This window comes from Syngnathus acus, chromosome 16 (genome assembly GCF_901709675.1).
Source record: "Syngnathus acus chromosome 16, fSynAcu1.2, whole genome shotgun sequence".
In the NCBI taxonomy this organism is placed as follows: domain Eukaryota; kingdom Metazoa; phylum Chordata; class Actinopteri; order Syngnathiformes; family Syngnathidae; genus Syngnathus; species Syngnathus acus.
Genome location: NC_051101.1, coordinates 9,013,775 through 9,020,129, shown reverse-complemented (window position 1 = coordinate 9,020,129; position 6,355 = coordinate 9,013,775).

Genomic DNA, 6,355 nt, shown 5'->3' with positions numbered 1-6,355 from the left:
TGTGTGTAAGCTTGAGAAAAGGGGTTTACATATGCAAAAGCGTGAGCATGTGACTGCAGATAAACATGGAGGTGACAGCAAGGGGCAGATCTGTATGAGAGCAAGCAAGTACCGTAATTTTCGGACTATAAGTCGCGGTTTTTTTTCATAGTTTGGGTGGGGGGGCGACTTATACTCAGGAGCGATTTATATACATATATATGGTTTTTTTTCACTTTTTTGGGCATTTTATGGCTGGTGCGACTTATACTCTGGTGCGACTTATAGTCCGAAAATTACGGTATGCGTCGACAAGATACCCGAGGTGGTGAAGGCTGCGGAATAAATACGCGGTAACGGGCACGATGTGCGTGAGTGGTGTAGGGAAAGCTTGGTATTGAGGAATAACAAATGCTAAAATGTAAATAAGGTCACCTATCAACTTGTGACAGGTTCCGATATTAGCCGCTGAAAATACTAAAAACACTCTAACCGGTTTGATCCTCCTGTTTTTGGAGGGTTAATCCCGTTTGGGTTTCAATCATCTGATTTTTTTTTTCTTTTCTACTGAACATGCTTTTGTTTGCATGTAAGCTTGCTGTGGCCTTTTCATTTGACCCGGTTTATGCTTGCGCTCTCCTGCACTCGCATCACATGTTGCGCTTCTAAGATTTAATTGCCGTTTTTATGGCTAACGTAACATCTATCCAAGCAGCAACATCGGGAAAGAACCATCTGGCTAACTGCGATGTTGACAAAGGTTCTGTTTTAGTCAACAACCCTCTGGCTTGTTTTCATTTTGTTGTTGTTATGAGAAGTATATTAATATAGCTTGTCAGGTTGGACACTCACATATTTTATTTGCAGGCAACATTCCAGGTCTTGTGATAGGAAACAGCCATAGTGTCTCTAATTAAAATCTTAACCGGCTAGGCACTGACAAATTGTGCGATAATATAATCACAATAAATATAAGCAATTAACATGGAAACATGTTACTCATCATCAAATGTTAAATAAATGCTTTTATTATGAAATAAATGTCAATTACAGTATTGGTTGAGGATTATTATTTAATTTATAAAAGTTGGTTAATGAAATTAAGTATTTGCTTTCAAGCACAGCAAACTGAAGAAAGAAATATTACTATGCCCACGTAGATTACATAACAAAAGGTACTGCACAAGTTTGTACTTACCAGCATAGTGGGATATTCCAGAAATATCTGAAACACAAAAGGATTAAAAAAACAATGACTTTTCGGAGCGTGTCGAATGATAACATCCCAATTTGGTGGCAGAGTATTACTGATTAAAAATCCACCATTCATATGAGGAGCGCTTATGATCTACTCAAGATAAGAGCTTTAAATATTCCCAGCTTCTGCATACTGACTTCACTAACTGCAAAAATGGACCGACCGCCAATAATGACTACTTCCCAAGATATTGTTGTCAAGGTTACGTAAGAACAGCTTTGTGGGGGAGTCTTACAACTTCAGGCAGGAATAGCAGTAAGTTGAATTCACTACGCAGCACCAAATAGCTTTAGTAGTGGGGGCATAATATGTTTCAGGCAAATCCATCCCAGTAGTTGCAGAGAAAACAGCATTACAACTAATGAAATCAATGCAGTTATATTACAAAGTTCATGTTACCATGGCAACTATTTCTGACAGGTTCAGTTTTGGATTTATATTTCTGATCATATTATGGCTTCATATTTCAAAATGTGAATAGTCTCGCTTCATCCTGTTGAAAAGAAAAAAAGTCTATCCCTTCAAAAAAAAATAAAGTGCTAAAAATGTCACATTTGATGAGGATACTCACAAGAAACAAGTTGAAATTTGAATTCAGCATGGCCATCTAGACTTTCTATCTGAGATATAGCTACCTACCTGTCTGTCTAGCTATTTATTTACAGTATACAGTATGTTTTTGTGTGTAAATTTAAACCTGTTGTATCAAAAAAAAAAAAAAAAAAAAAAAAAAAAAAAAAAAAAAGAAAAACAACTGCAAGATTACATCAAACTTTTGGACAACTGGCGGCTCAAGCCCAATACAACCCAATGGCTAGAACAATTCTAGTTATCTGTGGATCAATAACAGTGTTGCGTAAACTGTAATTTTCTATAAATGTGCCCTGTGACGAACGAATCGACCACTCCAGGATGTAGTCCACTTTTCGCCCGAAAGTCAGGCGGGACAGACTGCAGCTCCCCGTGACCCTGAACAAGACAAGCGGCATAGAAAATGGATGGCTGGATGAAACTACCTTGACTGGCCAAGATGTTAGATAACCTCATTCAGTATGCGTGAGACACAAGTTATCCTTTAAAGACTTTAACCTGCAAAGGATACATTTCACATTTTATGGCAAGACAGACACTCAAGAGATCCAGTGATTTGTGCACAAGCAATTAAAACGTAAATTGTTCGTATAATGTCCGCTTCAGTCTCACTTCTCTGCTATCTGCTTCAAGAAGCCTCAAGGGCAAAAAGTGACATTTGATCAATGACGGAAGAGATCTTGCGTTTAACCCTTTGTGGAGGAGTCTTGACCAGGCAGACCTGCCGAAAGCTGCCGACAAATTCAAACTTTTTAAAACAAAAACGTCATGATCACATTAAGAATCTTACTCAAATACAAAAATTTGAAGCAGGGGTCCGGTTCCAAAGAATTTCTCAAAGCAAATGACCCGACCTCAAAATTTTCCATTTGCTTAGTCGACCCATCCATTAATTCTCTGGACTACTTACCCCCAAATAGGGTCCAGAGTGTGCTAAATCCTACCCAAGCTGACTTCTGTTGGTTGCTAGCCAACTGTAGGACACATATAGACAAACAACCATTCACACTCGCATCCACATAGAAGACCAATTTTGTGTTTTCTATCAACCTCGTACGCATATTTTTGGAATTGGAGTGTGGTTCACAAAGCATAATATGCAGTCACCTATTTCCACATGTGACGTCACTCCTACCTACAAAGTAGATGTCACGTGGTATCGGTGTGTGGTATCGAGACACGTTTACAACTACACGATACCAGTACTCTCTTCCTTGGGGACAAACCGTCTCGCTCTTGTGCAGTACATATGTGAAAACTGAGCAAAGTGTACGAGTAAGTAACTTCGCCTGACACGAATGTATGTAATGTACATTTTGCTCGACACAAACACAAAAGCAGTGCTTGCTTTTTCATTCCAGAGCTAGATTTGAAGATGAGTCAGCTCTACTGTTATGTCTCAGGTAGCATTTAAAGTAGCAACAGAAGCACAGTCGCTGTAAAATCCCACATTATTTCATCTTGAAGTTTTTGGAACTGCAGTCCGCATGAAAACAGAATTAATACTAAAGGTAAACAATCAAAACAAAACAACGTCAAAGGCGGGAGAAACTTTGCCTCGGCAGCAGGATCGGTAATCACAAGGCAGATATCCAAAGCAAGACATTTCATTCCTTCCCATCCAAAGCAACCGAGCAGCTTTATCGAAGAAAAACAAAAAGCGGCCTGACAGCATATCAGAGGCGTCCGTGTCCATGTTTGCGCTGCACATTCAGCCTGTGCGCGAGGTTTCCACATGCAACTGCTTGCATGGTGACGAGCAAGGCAAATTCCTTTCCAGCCCTCAGACCTTCACTACCTGGCTTCCAGCAAGCACCCACACACTGGCTCAAATAGACCCTCCCGAGCCATCTTGCCACCTACATACCTCTGCTGGAGCAGCCTAGAAAATCCCAGAAGTGCATGTTGGTAGCCTTTAGGCAGAAGAGTACACCTCTGCTCGTTGTTTGCATGCATTCCCCTTTTCCTCCCCGCTCCACTTCCTAGTTGGTCGGCATGTCGTCAAATAGGAGAGGAAGAGCACCCGCCCCCCGATTGTTTCCAATTCACACACCTTCGAGGATCATAACAGTTCCCTCCCTCCGGTTGATTTGTTTCTCTTTCCATGGTGCACCACTGCCTTGCTTCCAATTTCATCCACAAGTCCCTCTCCCTCATCTTTATTTCCCCCCCCTGTCAGAAGCCAGACAGGTGTGACCATCGATCCAACTTTGTCAGCGTTGCTTCCTTCACTACTGCCTCTTTGGATTAGTACCAGAAATGTGAGAAGTGACACTGCAGGACACATGGAGACAAGTCAAAGGTCATTTTGTCTTAAAAAAATAAATAAATCTAGACATTGTGAGGCAAATTACAGTATGAATGAGAATGACTAGTCATCTGTAAGCAGCCTCTTTATAGAAAAGGTGATGATAAATACGAGACAGTGACCAGTATCCGTAGCAATAACCAGACAGTGTCTGTTTAAAACGATGGCCAGGGCAATTGCCTGATGATTCACCCAGTAACAATAAAAGCTGACACATCCAGGAATAGGTGTAAGTGAGTCAGGAATGCCAACAATAGCCTTGTATTTGTGGATCAACATATGATCTTAATGAAGATCTGCTGACTATGATTATTCAACCTTTGGGGTTTCTTCCAGGGTCATCGGCTGATGAGGAGCATATGCAGAGAGGTGTGACAGGGGCACGCATAGGACAATCTGACAAATTACATCATATGTTAGTCATCGACAATCATCTTTACCTTTGGAGCAGTTTAAACTGGTCATTTTTGACAATAGAGTAAAAACACCAATCGGACTCAGGAGTGATTGCCAGCCAGCAACCCAAGCACCTTAAGATGGTTAAGCAAGACCTCCAAGAAATCCACGGTTGCAACAATGCATCATAACGGGGGCTGCTATCTTGCACATGTTTCAGAATGATGATCATTGTGCACGACATGAATCATTCTCAGGGTTCATCTTTGCACCCAAGTTACCAGAGAAGCCCAGAGGGGTGGTTTCGGCCACTGCACCACTCACTAGTGTCTGCTACGAATACAAATGACTGCATCGTGTCACAAATGACCACACTATCTGACTGCGCGTTATTTCTACAAAATCTCCATCGCAGTCGACAATAATGCAAGCCCCGTGCAGCATCCGACCCATTGTCTGACTGTTAGCCCTTTAATGCTAAGCTAATTCAGCTAACGGTGGGTTCTTCCCAACCATTCTGTTCCCAATACTGATCAATACTCACCCAATCCCCGGGGCCAGGCCGCACCTACTTCTAGTCACCGGGAGGCTTTTCCAGTCAGGAAGCAGGGCTTTAACATATTAGTAGCGGTGGTGTTAAATCCGACTTTTGCAGGCTGAGTCTGCCCGCTGTTGGCTCCTTCTCCCTGTCTGAGTGAGTCCACTACAACAGCGCCGTGCCCGGCTGTCGGTGTCACTGACGCCCAGTTAGCAACCGTGCGGTGCCGTGCCGATCTGCTCTGCTGCATCTGGAGCGCCGAGATTTCCCAACATGGCTGCAGCTGTCACGAGGACTGTGGGCCCAAAGGTTCACACCACCGACTGGGGCATTATTCTTACTTAAATCAAATTCAAGGCATGCATAATGCACATGCATAATGCTGAGGTCATCTACCACGTCAAGGAAGGATGTCAAGAAGAGAAAACATGCACTAGTGTTCCCCACGGTGCTGCAGATGACATATTGTTATTTTAAATTAAATAGATTATATTATCGTCAGCATAATGGTGAGTAGACAGTAGACAAAAAAGCAATGAACTCAATGTAAAAGTGCTCATGGTCAATTCATTTGTCCCTTTATTCCATCCTGAGCACTCCATCAACCAAATTCAATCATTGAATGAGTGAAACAACCAATGCAGCCCTTTACACTAAAGCACAGTAAGCTTCTAAAGATGGTAAAGTTACAAGCCCTTAAGCATGCAACAGAGGATGTCTCATGTTTAAATAAAAGATTCCTCCATGCATTATTCATCTGAGCATCATAATGCAGAGTTTCTTCGTGATCTGGACCCCTCACACAAACAGATATATTCAACGCTGACATCTCGTGCTTTCAATTTGTATCATCCATTTTCATCAACCCACATGCCTCGACACTGAATGCATTCATACTGCATCATAAGATTCTTTCTGCACGTACTGTACAGTCAGAACATTCATTCATGCAGGAAGCACGCTGAGAGGGAAAGTGACACTGATTACATGATGTATGCAAATAGTTTCACTACTGAATTATTTTAAGTTGAAAGTCATCAAAATTCAAACTCTGTGCGTGTCTTCACAGTTCAAGAATGGAAACAAACTATTTATATGAAATATCTCATTTTACACTATTTTATTTAATGCAGACCATCTGTGAAAGGACAAGGTTTATGATAAACCCATAAGCCGTATTAAAAACATCTACGACTCTGAGCCAGATGGATGTCGCTGCTTTCCATGAACTGGAGTAGATCAATGCGGAGAGCGCCATCTAGTGACCAAAAGGAAGAGACACTCC